The sequence below is a fragment of the Barbus barbus genome (assembly GCF_936440315.1).
Source record: "Barbus barbus genome assembly, chromosome: 29".
Classification (NCBI taxonomy): domain Eukaryota; kingdom Metazoa; phylum Chordata; class Actinopteri; order Cypriniformes; family Cyprinidae; genus Barbus; species Barbus barbus.
The window spans coordinates 18,981,024-19,003,771 of NC_136757.1; the positions used below are offsets into that span (position 1 = coordinate 18,981,024).

A 22,748-nucleotide genomic window follows, 5' to 3' on the forward strand; every position below is an offset into this window, starting at 1 on the left:
GTCTTTAACTGACACTCTTGGTTTCTTGAACTGTCCTTTTGCACTCTTCTTTATAGGACACCCACTCTTATGGAGAGTTGCAATATTGCTGAACCTTTTGTAGATGAGTTCCTCTTACTGTGGACTGATGAACTTTTAGAGATTTTTTTTATAACCCTTTCCAACTCTGCCTAATCTTTGGCATTCTGAGATCTAGGGACATGGTTCATACCTGCCAATGCTTCTTGTGAATAGCAAACTTTGCGAGAGTGTTTTCTTTATACGAGCTGAGCTCTATATCGTCTCATTGTTTGGACTCCAGGTTAACTGACTTCTGACTCCAATTAGCTTTTAGAGAAGTCATTGGCCTAGGGATTCACCCTTTTTTCCACCTTGCACTGTGAAAGTTTACACTGAGTGTTCAGTAAAGGCATTAAAACATATCATTATTTGAGTAGACTGTTTGTTTGCCTGTTATTGTGTATAGATCACATCAATTGACTAATCTATGCAGAAGTCCGTGGTAAATCCAAAGTTTCACATGTGTTTGTCACTGTTAAATCTCTGGCAGTATATGTACAAGCAGAAGTTGTAGCTTCTTTGCATGATGTATTTATGTTTTATTAATTAGCAAATATTTAAATTGTGTAAAAGTCCTAAAGGTTAGTATTAATGTAAACCTTTGGAGCACATTGCTTGAGCCTCCACTGAGAAATCTAATCCTGTCCGGGGTTGAATATCTCTGATTTAGTATCCCCCCCCCCCACTGCTTCTCCTCATTTACTTTGACCTTACTTGAATAGTCTGTAATTAAAGCTAAATTTCTCATTGTGCTGCCTGGAGCACCTTCATTATGCATTTAGATGTTTTTTTTGCCAACATTCTAAGTAAAATAACAGTTGGCGGTTCAAGTGCTGCTGGCATCCCATTGAAGTTAAAAATAATAAACAGCCTCATCATCTAATATACAGTAGTAGCAGCATTGAGTATGAAATAAATAATTTTTTTATATTGTGTTTTTATATTATTTTACATAAGCATGTCATGGTAATACTTAATAATAATACATTTTATTTAATTTATCTTTATTTCATTTTATCTTTTACCCTGTTCTTGCCTTGAAATGCTGTTATAAAACAACCTATATATATATATATATATATATATATAATATTAGGGGTGTAACGGTTCACAAAATTCACAGTTCGGTTCGATACGACACAGTGGTGTAACAGTTAGGTTCGGTACAGCGGTATATTGGTTTCGTCGCAATGTTGGAAATATTTCTGTTTTAAACCTTGAAGGCTAGCCAATGGATATCACACACAAGCAACGTGCAAATTTTGCGCTAGAGTTATGCCGGTGAACGTCTTAATCTCAGTCAATTCACTATGCAGAAAGTGAAAGTAAAAACGGAGACGGAGTAATGTCGGAGCTTTCGGCATCTGATGCCGCATATTCTCTCAGAGACGACGAGAGAGGAATCTACTTCAACGTATGCTGGTAACGGTATATAGCTTACTGTTTTCATTTATTCCCTTAATATTTCTAATATTGCATAGTGAAAAAAAAATGACAAGAAACCTATTTCGTGTAAAAAAAACATTTTATTTCAATGATTTATATTGATGACTGAAGTGTTAATATTTTAATCATAAGCCTATAATTCATTGTATAATAGACCTGTTTTAAAATACCTTTTTTTAAAACATTTTAATTGAGGAGTAAATATATAGTCTAATCTTTTGTTATCTTCGCAGCATGTCAGTTATTTGGTAGTTATTGCGGGGCCTATTAAAAATAAGAATGTAACAGGCCTACATTAATTGGAAATGCCAAATATCTTAATATTGCCAACAATTGATGTTTTTACAATATCTCTGGCTATTGTCGATACAAGATCATTGTCTTTCGATACACCCCAGCAAGAGGAGGTTTTCACAGGGCCTACAGCACGTTGTCTGTTACGTCATTTGGGCCTTGTTGAGCACAGTGGCACTGAGAACATTATATTTTACACACTTTAAGTGAACTGAAAGCCTCATACCGTAGTAGTTGACAAATAAAAATTGGACTGTCGTACGGTGTGACATAGCACAAATGTAGAAAAAAAACTTAACATACAAATAACATGAGAAAAATGTATCTTCATTCTTAGAGTTACAAATATCATGAGAGAGGTCACACCATAGGTCACATTGATACGTCAACTACCCATTTATATATATACATTTACATTTATTCATTTAGCTGACGCTTTTATCCAAAGCGACTTACAATTGCTATATATGTCAGAGGTCGCACGCCTCTGGAGCAACTAGGGGTTAAGTGTCTTGCTCAGGGACACATTGGTGTCTCACAGTGGATTCGAACCCGGGTCTCTCACACCAAAGGCGTGTGTCTTATCCATGCGCCACCATATATATATACTGTATATAAAATATGTTGTTTATATGTATATATATATATATATATATATATATATATATATATGTGTGTGTGTGTGTGTGTGTGTGTGTGTGTGTGTGTGTTGTTTTTTATATATTGGTTGTTATTTGTATATATACTCAATTATCACTCTGTTACACAATGTTACATCACATAATCACATATACAAGTCTCATGACAAGTAATCACCAGTCTGGGATCAAATGCGTTATCCTCAATCACCATTTCAAAACACTATAATGATCTTAAATTAAATGCTCTTCAGTTAAATACTGAGTTTTAACATTTGTCTTTGTTTTTTTCTAATTGACAAAAGAAGTGTGTGTTTAGTGTGTAGACATCTGACTTATGTATCCCTCTATTACTATTTTCATTGGAGTTTCAATCAATCACTGGCAGTGCCCTGAAACACACACACACACACACTCCCAACTTCAATCCCCCGTTCTGTGCCTGACCTGTGTCTCAGACTTGTAATTATAGCTCTCATCTGTCTGTAATCACAGGTAAAGCCCGTTGAATGTTTGGGGCGGTTAATGCTTGTTGTGAACCCCATGGGAGCAAAGCACTTACACTGCAGTTTAGACAATTTACTGCCTCTCAATGCACAACAATCACCGTTGAGAGATAGAGAACCAGTAAGATAAGGGTCATTGGCCAAGGAGAATTCACCTACACCAGCATTTCAGTTTTTCTGCATAAGTATTGTTTTTGTAGTTTTCTTTTTTACTCATCCGCCTCTTCTTCCATTTCTCCTGTTTAACATTCCTGCCTGTCCGTCCTTTTTGACCACAGAATGTTTATCATTGCAAGGCACCAATCAATGCATCTTTCTTTGTCGCATTGTGATGGTCGTCATCAGTTCAACTGAATAACAACAGAGACAGTCTCTGTGGTAACAGACATATATCTAATGGTAAATCTAACTCTTCGGCTGTCATTCTTAAGTCTGTCTTTGAGGGATGCTTTTGCTTCACCTATATTTCTCATACTAGCAGTGATCAGACTTATGGAGCCAATGCCTCACCTCAATATTCCTGAGACATAAAAAAAGGGGCTATATATCTGATATATATCTCGGGTATACACACAATACAATATTTTGTGTCTGACTGTTGACACCTGAAAATGTGTAAAAGTAATATTCATATGTTTATATATTTTCAGTTGACATTGTGGTTCACTTACTACCATTATATGTCACTTACTGCATTTGTAAATATGTGTACAATATTATCATAAATGTTGAGCAGTGTCATATGTTTTAAATTAACCTCTCTCTTATTTGTGTGTGTGTGTGTTCAAGTTTATTTGTATAGCGCTTTTTGCGATACAAATCGTTGCAAAGCAGCTCTACAGGAAATAACATTTCCACAATAGATTTAAATATTGCAGAAACTCAATATATTTAATTTATGGCAAAATTTGGTAATTCTGTATGTCGTCTGAGCGTTGGCATCTTCTGAGGTCCTCTGAGGGGTTGGCATCATCTCTTCTCAGGTGTTTGGTCATCTCAGATCATTTAAGGGTTGGATCCAGACTGAAGCTTCTGTAATTCCTAGATACCACGAGATTAACATCCCGTGGCAGAAACAGATAAACAAATAGAGACATAATTAGCATAGCTGCTGTTCCATCTAAGCAAAAATTATTTGTTCAACCCAAGCTAAAGAATAATAATGTACATTTGATCAGATATAACTGCGGTACAAGATTATAAGATGCATTATGTTAATGCTTGGCTAAAGAGATGTGTCTTTAATCTAGATTTAAACAGAGAGAGTGTGTCTGAACCCCGAACGTTATCAGGTGTCACGTTCCCTCTCGAGACACAAGGAGCGAGGAGACGTAGGAGTTCCAAATAGCACATTTATTGGAGAGACACACACAAGGAGACGAGGAGCTTGGGGAGAGACGAACATCAATGACGTTTAAGACCGGACACAGGGGCTAGGAAACACAGGGATTATAAACACTGGGAAATTATCAAGGAAGAACAGAAACAGGTGTGGGGCAATCACATGCAGGGCTGGGGACACATTAACTACTAATTAAAGGAACGAGGATGGCCAAATAGGGACACGAGAGGAAGGGAAACACAAGACAAGGACTGACATTACGCCCCCCTCCGGAAGGCGTGTCCTCACGCCTAACACCATCCAATGGGGAGGGGGGGTGGGCGCTCTGGAGGCCTCCAGGGCGGTGCCCGTTCCAGGGGCCATGGCGGGTCAGGGGACTCGGGAGGCCATGGCGGGTCAGGAGACTCGGGAGGCCATGGCGGATCTGGAGACTCGGGAGGCCAGGGCGGATCTGGAGACTCGGGAGGCCAGGGCGGATCTGGAGACTCGGGAGGCCAGGGCCTATTTTTTTTCGGGCCTGAGGGGTTCTGTGGCCTTGGCCCTTGGCCCGGCCACACAGGCTGTGACCCTCTTACCCCCCCCCCAAAATTTTCTTGGGGAAGCTCCCCCCTGGGAGCCACAGAGGAGCGGGCTCTGTCGGGCGCTCTTGCAGCGCGGACTCTGTCGGGCGCTCTTGCAGCGCGGACTCTGTCGGGCGCTCTTGCAGCGCGGGGATGGACGGAACCTGCGTGGAGCCGGCACGGGAGGGCACGTGCGTGGAGCCGGCACTGGAGGGCACGTGCGTGGAGCCGGCACTGGAGGGCACGTGCGTGGAGCCGGCACTGGAGGGCGCTCTGGAAGCGCGGACACTTGGGGGCGCTCGGGAAGAGCTGAGCTGGACGGGACCAGCGGAGACGCAGGAGAGCTGGGCGGGACCAGCGGGGACGCAGGAGAGCTGGGCGGGACCAGCGGGGACGCAGGAGTCCACCTGCGAGGAGCAGACACTGGAGGGCGCTCTGGAAGCGCGAGTTCGCGGGGGCGCTCTGGAAGCGCGAGCGGCGGCGGGCTCGGGAGAGCCGCGGACGACGGCGGGCTAGCTCCGACTCGGACCCGGAAGGGAGGTCCATGGGGTAGTTGTAACAGGCTCCGAGCCGGAACAGGTGGAGGATGGCCGCGTCGTGCAGATCCGAACTCCGCGCGAGCCCGCAGAACTCCTCCGCGTACTCCACGAAGGGCAGCTCGCGGAGTATCAGGGCGCGGAGGCGGGCGGCGAACTCCATCGCCGTGGAGGGGGGGGAAAAAACTGGAACAAACAAAAACTTTCCTCAAAACGGAAAACAAAACGGGGGAAGGAGTGCCGCTTACTTCTGTTTCGGTCCGGTCTTCTGTCACGTTCCCTCTCGGGACACAAGGAGCGAGGAGACGTAGGAGTTCCAAATAGCACATTTATTGGAGAGACACACACAAGGAGACGAGGAGCTTGGGGAGAGACGAACATCAATGACGTTTAAGACCGGACACAGGGGCTAGGAAACACAGGGATTATAAACACTGGGAAATTATCAAGGAAGAACAGAAACAGGTGTGGGGCAATCACATGCAGGGCTGGGGACACATTAACTACTAATTAAAGGAACGAGGATGGCCAAATAGGGACACGAGAGGAAGGGAAACACAAGACAAGGACTGACATCAGGAAGGCTATTCCAGAGTTTGGGAGCCAAATGTGAAAAAGCTCTACCTCCTTTAGTGGACTTTGCTATCCTAAGTACTTCCAAAAGTCCAGAGTTTTGTGACCTTAGGGAGCGGATTGGATTGTAGCGTGGTGGAAGACAAGTTAGGTACGCAGGAGCTAAACCATTTAGGGCCTTATAGGCAAGTAATGATATTTTGTAACTGATACGGAACTTAATAGGTAGCCAGTGCAGAGACTGTAAAATTGGGGTAATATGATCATATTTTCTTGACCTGGTAAGGACTCTAGCCGCTGCATTTTGGACTATCTGTAGCTTTTTTTATTGAAGATGCAGGACAACCACCTAGCAGTGCATTACAATAGTCCAGTCTAGAGGTCATGAATGCATAAACTAGCTTTTCTGCATCAGAAACAGGTAGCATGTTTCGAAGCTTGGCAATGTTTCTAAGATGGAAGAATGCTGTTTTTGTAACATGGGAAATATGATTTTCAAAGGACAAGTTGCTGTCTAATATAACACCCAGATTTTTTACTTTAGAGGACGTAACATTACATCCGTCTAGTTGCAAATTATAATCCACGAGATTCTGTGTACTGTTTTTTTGGTCCAATAAGTAATATCTCAGTCTTATCTGAATTTAATAGAAGGAAATTATTGGTCATCCAATCTTTTACATTTTTACACAATCTATTAGCTTAGATAGTTTAGAAGTTCCATCTGGTCTTGTTGAGATATATAGTTGAGTATCATCAGCATAACAATGAAAACTAATCCCGTATTTTCTAAAAATATTACCAAGGGACAACATGTATATTGAAAATAGCAGGGGACCTAGGACAGATCCTTGTGGTACTCCATACTTCACTGGTACTACGTATGTATATGTATGTGACAAATAAAATTTGAATTTGAAAATTTGAATTTGGTGATAATTGAGATAACTCCCCATTTAAATGAACAAAGTGGTAGCGATCGGACAGGTATAGGATCTAAACCATCTTAAAGCCTGCCCTTGAATACCAGTATAGTTTTGTAATCGATCTATGAGTATGTCATGGTCTATAGTGTCGAACACAGCACTAAGATCAAATAAAACTAGCAATGAGATGCAGCCTTGGTCTGACGCAAGAAGCAAGTCATTTGTAATTTTAACAAGTGCAGTTTCTGTGATATGGTGAGGCCTGAAGCCTGACTGAAATTCTTTATAGAGAATGTTTTTTGCAAGAAGGAGCACAATTGAGCAGACACAACTTTTTCTAAAATTTTAGACATAAACGGAAGATTTGAAATGGGTCTGTAATTTGCCAGTTCACTAGGATCTAGTTGTGGTTTCTTAATAAGAGGTTTAATAACCACCAGCTTGAATGGTTTTGGGACGTGACCTAAAGATAACGATGAGTTAATAATATTGAGAAGCGATTCTTCTTCTACAGGTAACAACTCTTTCAGTAGTTTAGTGGGTACAGGATCTAATAAACATGTTGTTGGTTTAGATGCACTGATAAGCTTATTTAGCTCTTCCTGTCCTATAGTTGTAAAGCACTGCAGTTTTTCTTTGGGTGCGATAAATAAAGCTGAAATACTAGACGCAGTGGAATCCACATTTGTTATTGTTTTTCTGATGTTATCTATTTTATCAGTAAAGAAATTCATTAAGTCATTACTATTAAACTGTGAGGGAATATTTAGATCGGGTGGCGTCTGTTTATTTGTTAATCTAGCCACTGTGCTAAATAAAAACCTTGGTTTTTCTCTAACCTTTTTCAATTTGAGGGGGGCAACAGCTTCTAATGTATTAGAGAAGATAGTGCCCATGTTGCTAGTCATTTTGTCTAGTTCATGTGTATTTATGGGTACACAGAGCAGTTGAGATAAATCAGGAAGGTTATTTGTGAATCTGTCTTTGGTGGCTGGAACAATAGTTCTGCCCGGACGATAACGCGGAGCCATATAATTAATATCAGTAATCCGCAGCATGCACGATACAAGGAAATGATCAGTAACATCATCACTTTGAAGTACGATATCTATATCAGTAAGATCAATTCCATGTGATATAATTAAATCTATTTATCTATCGATATAATTAAATCTAGTATATGATTAAAAAGTCCTAACACATCATTTGTATTATCAACGTGAATGTTAAAATCTCAGACAATTAGCGCTTTATCAACATTAACCAATAGATCTGAGAGGAAATTTGCTAATTCTTTTAGGAAATCTGTATATGGCCCTGGCGGTCTATACACAGTAGCCAGAGCAAGAGATAGGAGAGATGTGTGTGTGTGTATGTACTACCTTACTACCTATGAATAAGCAGCAAATTAGGAGTTTATTGAGGCAAAAATCATAGTTAATGGTTTATAGTGAGAACTGGATCTTAAAATAAAGTGTGACTGGTAAAAAAAATATGATTAAAAAAAAAAATCACATTTTGTTGTATTTCTGAAGAATCTGTAATCTAGATCATGTAATCAGCCAGACTGTTAGGAACAAAGAAAATTTTAGTAACAAAGCTATCTTCTGGAAAACTCTTTGTTTACATTGACATAAATGTGAGCTAAATTATACCAAACTATACTGATTTGGACTGAGCTCTATTCATTTATTGTACTCTTCTTTCCAACAGGTATCAGTGTGACAAATTCCCAGAGTTCTTTGGCTCTTCCTCCATCACTATCCCATGTGGTCTAGTCTAGCAATGCCCATCAGGGTTTTGCGGGAGGAGGTGTCCCTGCTTTAACGGTCCTCCAGTTTAACGGTATAGCACATCATCTCTCTAAAGCACCAAAGCTTGACTTCATATCCGCAGAACTCAGGAGCTCTGCAGTTCTACAGCTCTGGAAAATTTATAAAAGTACATCATGTGGGATTTGCTGATAATTCCAGAAGAGGATTTGGCAGATAATTCCCTTATCTAGTTGCATGGCTGTTTTTATTTATCTTCTTTCTCACTCTTTTATTATCGCTTTATTCTAATGACAGCATTGCCAAGATTAGTCTTTTCGTTCTGATCAACAGAGGATCACAGTATTATGGCATATGGAAAAGTAGCATGCAGAAGTCTTCTGAGAAGACAATATTAGTCTTTTCATTACCTTGTTGTGTAAGACATAAATGTAGACATTTAATCTTTTAAGCCTGAAACATGAGAATTTCCAATGAATTGCATATGGGTGATGCTGTTTTACATATTTAATGTGCGATCTTGCACTACTGTAGCAGAAAACAACCTGATAGACCTTGAAATATCCTGCCATTACGCTGAATATGTTTTTGCTAACTTTTAACTATCCCGCTCCACAAGATTTCTCAAAACTCTTTCTCTGCAATGACAGTAGTTGAAAAAAAAAAAATCATATTTGACATTACAAGATGCCCGTTGTAGCATCCCTTGCAGCAATGCTGAGAATGCAACATGTATTTGCATTGCATTATGAATTGCATTCTGACACATTTTAAAATGCAGTGATATGTGAAATCAAGTTTGCATAGCCAGAAGCATTTGCGTTCAATTAGTTAGGTAGAGCAGTGGTTCTACACTGGTGGGTCGTGATTCAAAAAACAGATCTTTTCTGATTGGATAAACTGTATAATCATACATAGTTATTATGGATTAATAATTAGACTAGTCTTTTGTTGATTACTTTACAGCCCATTTAAATATAATGCGTAGTTGTAAGGACATTTTTCACTTAATGTCCCATATAAAATCTGTATCCTGAAGCAAAGCCTGTTGAATGTAGAGTATGGTTCAGGCCTCAGGGCTTGAAAAGTGTGTTCATGTCTATGTAACGGTATCCATTCGGGTTTATCTGTACACTGAAGAGCAGGCTGCTTGTGACTGTGGCAGACATCAGTGCCACATAATGTCACGTCCTACAAAGATAGCTGAGACCCAGCCAGTGAAAAATAACACAGTGGCTCCCACATGTCTTTGTGCCATGAGTGGGCAGTTACAGGAGGTGTGCGTGTATGTCAGCCTGATGAGATGGAGATAAAGAGAGTGCTTCAACATGCTCTTATTCATCACAGAGAGGCCCCTTTGTCTCCAATGCAATGTAGACCTTCCTCCCTCTCTCTCTCTCTCTCTCTCTCTCTCTCTCTCTCTCTCTCTCCCTCTCCCTCCCTCTCTCTCTGTAGGGATGGCTACAGTGGGAATTTAGGTTTAGGAAAAAACAGTGGCAGGCTCTTTTTGATCCTGCGTCTTTTGATCCTCTGTTGTTCTGTCTTCATTGGCGTTAAATCACAGGATTATGTTAGTTGTGATGTTGAATCGCATTGAAGCGTGAATCTCAGTGCATGTATATCTGAAAGCGGGTCTCATTGGGTGGGAGGGATAACTAGAAAAGACGAAGATGGATTTGAGGCCAAATGGAGGTTGAAAAGTGGCCCCCGAAGAAGTGATGAAAGAAAGCATGTGTGTCTCGTAGGGGCGAAAGATGTTGTTTATGCGCTTGTGTATGTGTGTGTTGCAGCAAGCAATGCCAGACGAGCCCGCTGATTGCCAGAAATTGACAGCGAGCTGGCCAGACTGCTACAAAGCACCATGAGGGAAGTAGGCGGAGCTGCACTGCATCAGCAGGCCGAAGCGAAGGAAGTACACCAGAGGAAGATTTACAGAATGGCAGCTGTCCGTCAACATGAGGAGCAGAAAACCATTCCCCCTTTTCAGAACAGCTCAAACATCACGGTAAGAAAGAAGGACAGTTTTCAATTGAGCGGGATCGAAAAGCTGTCTGTCTACAAGTGATCCTGATCATTTCAAACCCATGTGACTTTCTTCTTTCTTGAACGAAGGTTTTGATCACTTGTTTCATTGAAAGAATCTAATTCGAAAGAGTCATTTGTTTACTCTTGAACGTGAAATCTCTTGAACGTGCAAAGGAGAACTAAAGTTAATAATGAGTTAAATTTTCATGTGTTCCTCTCACAAAGCCATCATCAGATGACTTGAAATATATAGCACATGGGTCATATGGGACACTTTTGTGATACTTTATTGTGCTTTTTTGTAATGTTGAAGCTTGAGAGCTCCAGTTCTCATTCACTTTCATTATTCGGAAAAGAGCTCCCACGGTATTCTTCCGAAATTCTACTTTTATGAAAGAAAGTGAGTCAGATGGGTTTCGAAATACAGTAAAAATTATGAAAATTGTACAACTGAATTTTTTTTGTAACTTATTTCAAAAAGTGAAACGTTCATATATATTTTACATTCATAACATGTAAAGACATTTCAAACATTTTTTTGTTTTATTTTAATTTTGATGATTACAGCTTGCAGCTCATGAAAGTCAAAATCCAGTATCTCAATATATTAGAATATTTATATCTGAGTTTCATTAAACAACCATCTCTACAGTATAAATTCAGGGTATCTCTTGTTCTTTGAAACCACAATAATGGGGAAGACTACGGACTTGGCAATGGTCCAGAAGACAATCATTGACACCCTCCACAAAGATGGTAAGTCAGAGAAGCTCATTACTGAAAGGAGTGGCTGTTCACAGAGTGCTGTATCAAAGCATATTAAATGCAAAGTTGACTGGAAGGAAGAATTTGGGTAGGAAAAGGTGCACAAGCAACAGGGATGACCACAAGCTTGAGAATACCGTAAAGCAAAGCTGATTCAAACACTTGGGAGAGTTTCACAAGGAGTGGACTGAAGCTGGAGTCAGTGCATCAAGAGTCACCAAGCTCAGATGTCTTCAGGAAAAGGGCTACCAAGCCCTTCAGAAGCATCTTACCTGGGCTAAGGAGAAAAAGAACTGGACTGTTGCACAGTGGTCCAAAGTTGTCTATTCAGATTAATTGAAATTTTGCATTTCATTTGGAAATCTGGAGGAAGAATGGAGGAAGTCTGGAGGAAGAATGGAGAGGCACAGAACCCAAGCTGCTTGAAGTCCAGTTTGAAGTTTCCACAGTCATTGATGATTTGGAGTGCCGTGACGTCTGCTGGTGTTATCAAGTCCAGAGTCAATGCAGCCGTCTACCAGGAGATTTTGGAGCACTTTATGCTTCCATCTGCTGACAAGCTTTATGGAGATGCTGATTTTCAAGAGAAAGATGAGAAACAGTCGATCCAACAATACAGACGAGCTGCCTCAGCAGAGCCCACAGGCTGATCGCTTCCATGCCATTCCTCACTGATGCTGGAGTTTGTGCTAAAGGAGCCCTGACAAAGTATTGTATTGTAAAGTATTGTAAAGTAAGATACTTTAAAGAACTTGAACTTTTCTGCTTTGCAAATCCTTTTTTTGATTGATCTTAGGAAATATTCTATTTTGAGATACTGGATTTTGACTTTCATGAGCTGTAAGCTCTAATTATCAAAATTAAAACAAAAAAACTTTTGAAATGTCTTACTTTACATGTAATGAATCTAAAATATATATGAAAGTTTAACTTTTTGAAATAAGTTACAAAAAAAGCAGTTTTTCACGTTATTCATTTTTTTTTAGATGTACCTGTATTTTTGGGTGATCTATTGTGTTCCTTTCAGAGCATGAGCTTTATTTTAACTCCAAAGAGGAAATGGCTGAAACTGAGCTGCATTATTCGCCAGTTCCTCCCACTCTGTGGAATGATGAAATCAAACATAATTTCACTGTTTCTTTCACTCAGGAGCCTGGCACGGTCTTGCCATGCTTCAGGCACATCGGTTTTATTAGTTTCTAGGTTTTTCCGGTGCAGTTTCAACATGTGAATTTCTTTGGATTATTTCTTTCAGAGGCATCTGGCAGAGCGTGTGCAGCATTCCCGTGACCTGCGTGTGATTGAGGCCTATCGAGAGCGCTGTAAGGCACAGGAGATCACCAACATGCTCTCTCAGGCCATCACTACCAAACACACTCTCCATGCCACACTCGGAACGGCAGAGTTTTTCGAATTCGTGCTCAAGAATCCATTCAACGTTTCTCAGACTGTCACTATTGAATGTGATGACCCAGAGCTCAGGTAAGATATATTATGTCTTTGAATGCAATACATCAATGGTTGTCAAACTTTTCAAGAAAACAAAAAAAGCAGTTTGTTCGGAAAAACAAACTGCTTCCACTGTTCATGTAACGCTGGGTTCTTCGAAAAGCTGAACAAGGTTATCTTTCCCTTACAACCAAAAACACACTTCTTTAGAGACATTCTTCCCGAGCATGTCCTGTGCAGTGCAGCCGAATGAAGCGCGTTGATGGGCGCGCACTTGCTCCAGTCCAGTCTTCCGTGAGCATTTTGAAATAAGTAGTAACTAGGGGTGTCCCCGACTAAGGATTTTCATAGTCGAATTGGAATTTTCGAATCTTGCCGATAGTCGACTAATAGTCGAATCATATGTTTGGGGGCGGGGGATACACAGATACAAACTCGGTAAATAATATTTTATGTTTTGATTAAAGATAGTTAACATTAAATGTCAGCGAAACCCTAAGAATTCACAAATGTTTTTACAATAGTGCTCTCATTATAACGTTATGTATATGACAGTTATTAATGTTCTGCGTTTTGAGCTGCGTGTTCTGAAGATGACCAGTACTGGATCAATGAAGCATTTGATAGCAGGTTTTTAATCAATGGTATTTAACTCATTTATCTCATATAGAATACGCTTCGTTATTTATACAACATAACAATAATATTACGACTTATAGGCTATCTGCACAATACGCCCCGGATGCATGTGTCTGCGCGGCTCTGAATGAACTCCTTTTGTGGACGCATTCTTCATGCAACAACGTACAGAAACATGGCAAGTAAACTCTAAAAATTCACAGCATTTTATTATAATAGTGTTCTCATTATAATGTTATGTATATATGACAGACATAGTCATTAATATTCTGCAGTGGTGTTTGTGCTGTTCGCGCTGAAGAGATAATCACAGTAGTACAATAAAGCACATTACTGCAGCGCAACTCAACCAAATGCATCTTATACAAGATAAATAATAGGCTATATAGCCTACACGATATATATAAACCGGCTGAAATGTTTGGAAATCACTTGTACCCTACCTGATCGAAAAAAATCCAGTCTTTCACTCTGCCTGTGTCAGTTTGAGTCTTGTTAAAGTTTTAACTCCTTGCCGCCAAGATGCTCCTCTGTCGGTCACAGATTATGGAAAGGGAAACTTAAATCTATAGAGGTGGTTGGATTTATTCACGCACGTTAAAATATTTATTTAAAGCTTATTTCTTTTCAGATTCTTATTTAAAGCATTATCATAATAGGCTGTATATTAACTTATTGGGAGAAAACCCGTAGTTCTATGTGAAATCAGACATTGAGCACCCCCATATTGCCAAAATGACATGATCATAAAACCTCTTTGAATATTCGCCTGTGAGATTGGTAGTCGAATCAGGCTCCTCCTATCGAATCGTCGACTATTCGGGGTCACCCCTAGTAGTAGCATTAAAAAAGTTGAATGTCCAAGTAAAATGTTTGGCCTTTTGTCTCTTTATTAATGAGATGTTGTAAACTAAGGAAGTGAAATATTTTAATACGGTAATTATACAGTTAATACAGTTAGTCATTTCCATAAGAACAACAGTGTGATTACACTATTATAAGGAATTTTATGAGAGCGTGTGTGATTGGGAGTTGTTTGGACACTATACAGTAATTTGTGTGTTCACTATAAGAAAAATAATTGAATTAATTCTCAGAACAGTATGCCAGTGCCCTAAGAAAACCCCCTTAATGTTAATTGGTACATACAGTAGTTAGCCAATACTTTAATCATGCACAGCAGGCACTGTGTCCATTCAAAGATCAAATAAAGCCTTTGCCTCTGGCATTACAGCCCTGAAAGAAATTATGCATAGATCAATGTTTCGTTCACGTGTGAACAGCCTTGTCTGAAATGAACATCTGAATGAATGAGTTTTCCTCAGCGGGGCGTTACTGGGGCCAAGAGCTTCCCAGGGGGTAGGAAAATAACACTGAATAAATAATCAATTCCCTCCATTCAAGCTTATTTTAATTGCAGCGTGATGTAAAATATCTTCCCCCGACCAGGGTTCCCGCGTGAAGCTCACAATCCAGGATTATACCACACAAAATATGAGTTTTCTGCAGGCCATAGACTGAGTCCGCACACTCCATCATGATGAACCAAGAAAGCGTTAGGAGGATGAGGTGGAATAAATTACTGCATTAACACCCCTGCATCTCTCAGCGTTTAATTAGGAAACACATTAGTAGCCTAAACTCCACTCACACATACACGCTGTGCTTTAGGACAAGATAAATATTCTCCGCCGCCTCTCTCCGAGAAGTATGTTTGCATGGCAAACATCTTCCCAACTTGCATTGTGTTGTGGCATAAAACTGAAGCACTTTGTGATGTGTCATGGAGGTAACTGCTCGCCCAGGAGCAGTGTGTTTGTCTGTGCGTGAACCCCGTGAGTCAGTCCAAAGCACTCTTGTATGCACAGAGCTGTGCCAGGGAAACAAATACCTGAGATCTGGAGTTTGTACATTTGTGTTGAATTGATGCTTCTCTCTTCCAGTGCAAAGGATATGTCAGGCCTGTGTTTGTATTGCTGATGGATGCCACAAAGCCAACCTTATAAAGTCACCTCTCTCTTTCACTTTTACTGAAGAGATTGTTTCTCACCTTTACTCGCACATTATATATGGACAAGCTGAACCAACGGAGCGGCAGGTTAGAGGTTACGCCAGATTTCAGCACAACTGCTCCATTCTTTCTGCCTAATTCATTTTATCCTCGAAGGTCAGGTCCCGCAGCTCATAATTTGTTTTCAGTCCTCTGAAGCAGTTTTTTAGTTATACTTAAACTGATTTTTATTATCTCTCCCTTTCTCTCTCTCTCTCTCTCTCTCTCTCTTTAAGATTTAAAGTACTTGGTGTGATTGTTCTGTATTGCCAATGCATCAATAGAAACACAAAAAGAACAAAATGTGATTTTATACACTGCACATTCAAATCTTTGGGGTAAAGCTTTTTGAACAAATACTTTTATTCATCAAGGATGCATTAAATCGATCAAAAGTGGCAGTAAACATGTTTATATTGTTACAAAAAAGCTGATTCCTGAAAAATATATATCATGGTTTTCACAAAAATATTAAAATATTAAAATGCAGCTTTGCCATCACAGGAATAAATTATATGTTAAAATATATAATATTCATAAAAAAATATATATTCAAATAGAAATTGTAATAATATTTCACAGTATTACTGTTTTTACTGTGTGTTTGATCAAATAAATGCTGCCTTTGTGAGCAAAAGAGACCTCTTATCTTACCAACCCCAAACATTTAAACAGTAGTGTACAGTTTAATTTTGAATTTATTTAAAAATTTTACATAATTTAGCTAGTTAGTTCATGTACTTTATATTTTGTCTAACAACAAAATTGTTCCAAAAGCCAAAGCTTCAGGGTGGATCACAATATGTGGGTGGAACAATGTAATTTAAGCTTGATGCATTCTGTAATCACTCCACTTTGGATTTTCCATTTACCATGAGAGAAAATAGTTAAATAATATAAACTAAAAATTTAGCAATTTACAGTCACCCTTACCTCAAGCCCTGTTTGTTTTTGTCTACCTTGTTTTATTGCTAGGCTTACTGTGAAGAGATATTATGCCTGGTCATATTTCCCAGTTCAACATTTCAATTTACTTTTCTGTCATTATTGTCCTATTTTTGCATTACCATTTTAAAAGAGCTCCTTGCATATATGCTTCTATATGAAAGAAAAGGAAATAGGCATTGCTTTTGTTCACGTAAGTATACTTTTGTGCCACCTGTCTGGCTCTCTGTTATTAAAGAGAGACTGTGATTGAATTTTCCGAGACTTGATTTCACATCTACTGTAGTGTATACAGTACAAAAGAGTTTTTACACCTCTAAATTCTTTCTTTTTCTTATTTTTTTCCATTTATGATGAATGATCCCTTTTCGGGCCCGGAGGTGCTGCCTTTGATGTTTCAAATGCCCTTTTCCTTCATATATTTGTGCATGAAATTTGTCTCTATGAAACAGAATGTAAACCGTACCCTCCCAGGAGTTTCAGTTCTGCGAGGGCTTATGTTTGACTGTATCATGCATACTCAAATACTCTTTTTCATTGCCAATAAAATACTGCTGGCAAGGCAAAGAAAGTCCTCAAGCTGTTATTTTCTTCTCCTCTCTCTCTCTCTCTCTCTCTCTCTCTTTGCTGTTTTTCATCTTTTTCTCTTTTTATCCCTCAGTGTAATCGTGAAAACTAAGGAGTGGAAATATTTCAAGGAGTTGACGAAGACTCTTAATTCCTCTAGAGGAGGATATGTTTCACCTAAAGGAGAGTACACTGACTCCACAGGTTTACCTGCGGCCCAAAGAAAGTGTCCATGTGCCCTTCAAGTACCAGACCTTCATCTGTGGTCACACCTTCCCTTTTCAGGTAAATCTAGGGGGAACTCTCTCAGACTTATACTCAGTGTTCATTTTAACAGTTTTTTTTATTCTTGTGTCAAAATACAAAATACCCAAATGTTCTATTGATAATAACACTAATAATAAATGCAGTATTGTTTTGAGTTTTTTGTTTTGTGTTTTTAAATGTACCTTCACCCTAACGTTTTAGTGATACTACCAATTTGTTTTGTTTTGTTTTTTGTCCCCCACCCCACCCAAGATTCTTTGATGAAGAGAAAGTTCAAAAGAACAGCATTTATCTGTTTTTTTACAGTGTCACCTTTGATTCATTTAATTTGTTTTGTTCATTTATTTTTTGTTTTGCTTTTAGCTTTGGTTTTAAAAGTAATTTTCACTTCAAAGTTTTAGTACTAATACTATTAATAAATATTCTGTTTTGTCTGTCTTTAAATGTACTTTTCACTACAATAGTACAACCACTAATAAATATTTTTATTTTGTTTTGTATTGTTCTTTTCTTTGTTTGAGGGTTTTTTCTGGGGGGGGGGGGGGGGGGGGTGTATTTATTTATTTATTTTTTCACCACATTGTTGTAAAAAGTCTAGATAGGCCACTATGTAGACTCAAGTAAATCTCAACTGGACTGTCCACTGAACTGCTGATGCTGGAAAACAATATCATCAGGAGAAAATGTGGACTATTTAATTGTTTTTGTGTGTTGTGTTGTGTTATGTTGTATTGTAATTCAACCATGAACTATGTGTCATCACTGAGAAACTGCATTTGTTTCCTCATTTCCCTTTTGCACTGATGAGACTGGGATTAGTTCACATGTTTACGGTTTAATTGGATTTGGGTTTGTTTATAGTCTGTACTATTACAGCAGCACCCACAAGTGAAGGAGGGGAGTTTAAAATGACTCAAAGCATCAGCAATAATGAAATGGATTAAAAACAGCCTCATCCAGACGGTCTGAACAGACCTGTCCAAACAATGTTTTTCCATCCCTTAATGACATTATTTCAATGCGATTGTTCTCTCACTGAATGCTGCACTGTTCATGATGACTCTTCTGTCATACTGCAGGATACAAAAAGCTTAAAGACTTCAAGAAGTCCACAGATGGCTCAGAAACATCTGTCCAATACAACTCATGCCAAATCCATCAAGGTAAGAGCTTAGCACTCACTGTACTGCTGAGCACACAGGAACTCAGACTCTTTCTATACAGCCTGATTAGTAGTTGTGCAGTCAGAGAAGTGGGCCGGCACTCCTGCCGTGGTTCAAACAATCCAGACTGAAAACATGACTTGGTCCTCAACAGTAAAACTGAGTGTAACTGATGCACACTTACAAGAACTAAACAAAGGTTACATTCTTTTGTATTGCTGTATGCATTGTTTAGTCAAATATGTATGAAATGAAAGAAAGAGCTCTTGATCACAGCTCTTGCACTGATGGATCCCATCTATTGTTTTGACCTTTCAATTGTGTATTTGAGATTTGACCTGAACCAAATACATTTCATTTCAGCCTGCCATTAATATTGAAATGGATTAATTTCAGCCTTTTGAATGAATGAAGTCTGTTAATGAGCAACATTGATCAACTGTCCTGTTGCCTCTAATTTATGTTTCATAATCAGGTCCACACAGATTCTGCAGATTTGCTCTGCAAATTTACACAGACATCGCCAAGCATTTTCAAATGTCCACACGCCTGCAGTCCCTTACATGATAATATTGTTTATTCAATTATATTTTATAATATTGTTTATTAAATATTTTCGTAAATGCAATAACACAAAGTAATAAACAGTTTATTCAATTTCTGTGGAAATAAAATGAAAGTATACAGTGTGTACATTATTATATTATATTATTAATAAAGTATGAAAAACTATTTTTTTTATAAACTTTACATTTAATTTTATGCATATTGTACACAGTGAATGGTTGTGTAACTTAGACCAACCTATCTTACTCAGATGGTTAAGCTGTGTACTGTATGTGGGTTGATGTGCTCTTCTATGGCATTGTGGTTCATTGTGCCTTTGGGCTGTTCCTGCCATATGTAGCCAAGAGAGACTGATGCCTTGCAGTATTGCTGACACACACACACTCCCATATCATATTTAGGTCAGTTGGGGTCTAGCATTGCTGTGCACAAACTGACATCACCTCCAGAGGAGTGTCAATGGGTTGTCTTGTGCTGTGAATCCGACAGCCAGCTCGACTGGATCTCACGCGAGAGAGGTTATGCACTCAGACTGCAGATGACTCACGATACTTCATATCTCACAACATACTGTCAGTGCTGTTCATTCAGTGTGGAATGATTTCAGATAGGCTTTTCATTTAGAGGTAGACCTCGACCACCTCTGTTGAAAAGAGCAGCTTCGACCATTGGTTCAAGGGTGGGCTTTACTGGTTTGGTGCTGAACTACAAAGAAATGTTGTAAGTTACAAGTTCAATTTTGTTCCTCTCTTAAAAAAAGCAAAAATATATTTACAGTAATGCACTTACAATAGGAGTCAATGGGGCAAGGCATTGCACCTTGACAAACATTGTTTGAAAGTATATCCAACAAGACAAATAACTCACATTGTGCAGAATAATTTATATAAGTGTATAAAAAATATAAGATGCAAATTTCTGCTTTTAAACCCTTCAGGAGACCTAGCCCCATAGACATCCATTGTGATTGCATTACACCAGGGTTATTATGGTTAACTAAACTACACCAGGGTTATTATGGTTAACTAAAACTAAAAACATTATTGTTACTTGAAATAAAACAAGTGTTAATTGAAATTAAAATCTATAAACCATTTCATTTAGTTTAACTTGAAATACTAAAATAACTGAAACTGAAAAATACAAATAATAAAACGATATAGACATGTTTTAAAACAACAAAAACTAATAAAAATTACAATAACTTTAACTAAAATTAACATGAAAGCAGAACATATACAAATAAAATTTAATTCAAAATATCAATAAAAACTATAATATTATCTCAATGATCCTAAAATATCACACAATTCTGTTTTTACCAACTGTGGGACAAGTCAAAATTACTGTCTGTAGTAATCGACAGCTTGTCGCTGATGCAGTGGATATCTGTCAGTTTATCTTGTTGTGAACCCGGAACATTCCTTTTATTTTCTCAATTGATTTAGTTCTCCTGTTAGCATTTAGTAGGAAGGCCTTTCAAAATTTGTGTAGGTTGCAAGCGATCTGCTTGTCTTGCAGGTGCTGTTCCGCTGGGAAGACAGAAAGCCTCTGGCGATCTGCCAGGTGGATGTTGAACCCACGCCACATGTGGTGGACCAGACCTTCCGATTCTACCAGCCTGAATTCACATTCCTAAAGAAGGCCATTCGCCTGCCTGCAGCCTGGGACGACACAGCAGGTGCTGCTCATTACAAACATCTCAGCCGCTGCGGACGCACATACATAAACCCACTCACACAAACATGCTTCAGTGTCTGCTATTAGTTCTGAACTAAAGACCCCATTTGTGCTCTGTCTCCTTTTGTACTTGCTCACAGATGGTTCTGCCACCCTCCATGTGCGTTGCAGCGACCCCAATGTCATCTGCCACACCACCAACCTGGTGAGCCAATCAGGAGCCACACTTAATAGCAGCCAGCCAATCACAATGTTGATGAGTTATTAATTAGTGTCTGAGACTTTGTGCTGACTCATTGTGACGTCATAGTCTGCACAATTTGGCAACTGTTGACTTTTTATATAAATTTAACACAATTATTATTTTCATTTTTATGTTTAATAAAGTATTATTTTTTATATTCAGTTTTTATAAAATATTTACTCTTAGATTTGTAATGACAGATTATTTTATATTTATTTTTCATAAAAGGCTGTCATTACATACACTATAATATAACATTTTTAACACTTTTCTTTAGAAACCAATAAAATGAAACAGTTATTCATAATTGCTTACTTTTTTATATTTTTTATTTTATGAATAATTTCTTATTTTCATTATTTTTCTCATAATTTTCTGTTGTTTTTTATTGTGTTTTATACAATAATTTCTATATTGTTTTCATAAAAAAAATATTTTTAGATTTTTAATTAAGGCTTATTTTAGATGTATTTTGTTCATAAAATTATATTATTTCATATTTTTCATAAAATACTTTCTAAAATTCTTTTTGTCCAGTAGTACATTAGTAACCAGTAAAATGAATCAGATGTTCATTACTAATTAAACATTTAAAGTTTTAAAATTAATTTTAATGTCTTATTTTAATTTTTAAAATAAATTTCTATTAAAATAAGTTTCATATTTTGTTTATTTTTCATAAAATTAGTTTTTGTATAATTTCAGAAAATATTTTTTTCATACAATATTTTTAATAAAATATTTATTTGTATTTTAATTACTGATGAAACGTAATTATTTTATAATTAATTTCCTTGTATTTTGAAACTTTAGACTCCAGGAGAACCACAGGATGTTTACCTGAAAGTACCTGGTAGCCCAAGTCCACAGATTCGGAAATTCTTCATAACCATTTTCACGTATGTACACCTCCCTTATGAGTACATGCAGAAAAGTTCACTTTTCTTTTTTTGAAAAGTGAGAACCTGTTCATTTTCACTCCTCCAGATGCACGGTGAGGTGTGTGCGTGCGAACCTCTGTGTTTGGCTGTGTGTGTGTGTGTGTGTGTGTGTGTGTGTGTGAAAGCCCGGTCCCTGATTAATCCCTTCATGTGTGATTAATGACATTTGCTTAATCAGGATGTCTCGTTTACTGTCTGATTGCATCAGATCATAATATTCATTTATTCATCAAATTTTGCGACATCTCTGAGTTCATAATCAGTGAACATGAATAAAAACACAATTTTAGAACCTGCACATCACACATCTCTCTCTGCAACTGGAACCAGTGAGAATGACAGCAAACGTAAAGCAACACATTTTAATTAAAGGCAGACAGCTCACTTGCTTTATGCTTATACTCTATTATCATCCTGAATGCCATATATTATAATTTATATATTATATAATTATATAATATTTCAATTCACAGATTCTCAAACTTATAATATTACCTGAAATATTACACTTGACATACCCCCATTTTCACAATTGATTAAACACATAGGCATGTTCAGGAGTTTGTTTGTTCATGTAGGTATTTTTTTCTATTTTATATTTTTAAGAAAGTGTTTTAATTTTATATTATTATAATTTTTCAACCCATTCAGTTCCTCACAAACCCTCAGGGGTTTCACTGACCCAAGTTTGGGAAACCATGTTTTATATACTGTATGTAATCTTTTATAATAATTATTATAATAATATAACATGTTCTAATATTTCCTGAACACTCCAACCATCTGCTATTGG

At 38.1% G+C, this 22,748-nt stretch overlaps 1 protein-coding gene and 1 pseudogene across 2 annotated transcripts in view; one reads left to right on the plus strand and one right to left on the minus strand.

The window, feature by feature from the left end:
• The window catches only part of LOC306849709 (uncharacterized protein), a 919,849-nt gene that overhangs the window by 398,874 nt on the left and 498,227 nt on the right, over positions 1-22,748 (minus strand). The gene's annotated exons all lie outside the window — the stretch shown is intronic.
• Positions 1-22,748, plus strand: part of LOC306849102 (nephrocystin-4-like) — a 179,726-nt pseudogene that overhangs the window by 149,790 nt on the left and 7,188 nt on the right. Inside the window, exons 18-25 of the transcript in view lie at positions 8,595-8,726; positions 10,444-10,658; positions 12,699-12,925; positions 17,188-17,378; positions 18,440-18,523; positions 20,612-20,771; positions 20,911-20,975; positions 21,828-21,913. The product of the transcript in view is annotated as a nephrocystin-4-like (transcript). The remainder of the gene's footprint in view (positions 1-8,594; positions 8,727-10,443; positions 10,659-12,698; positions 12,926-17,187; positions 17,379-18,439; positions 18,524-20,611; positions 20,772-20,910; positions 20,976-21,827; positions 21,914-22,748) is intronic.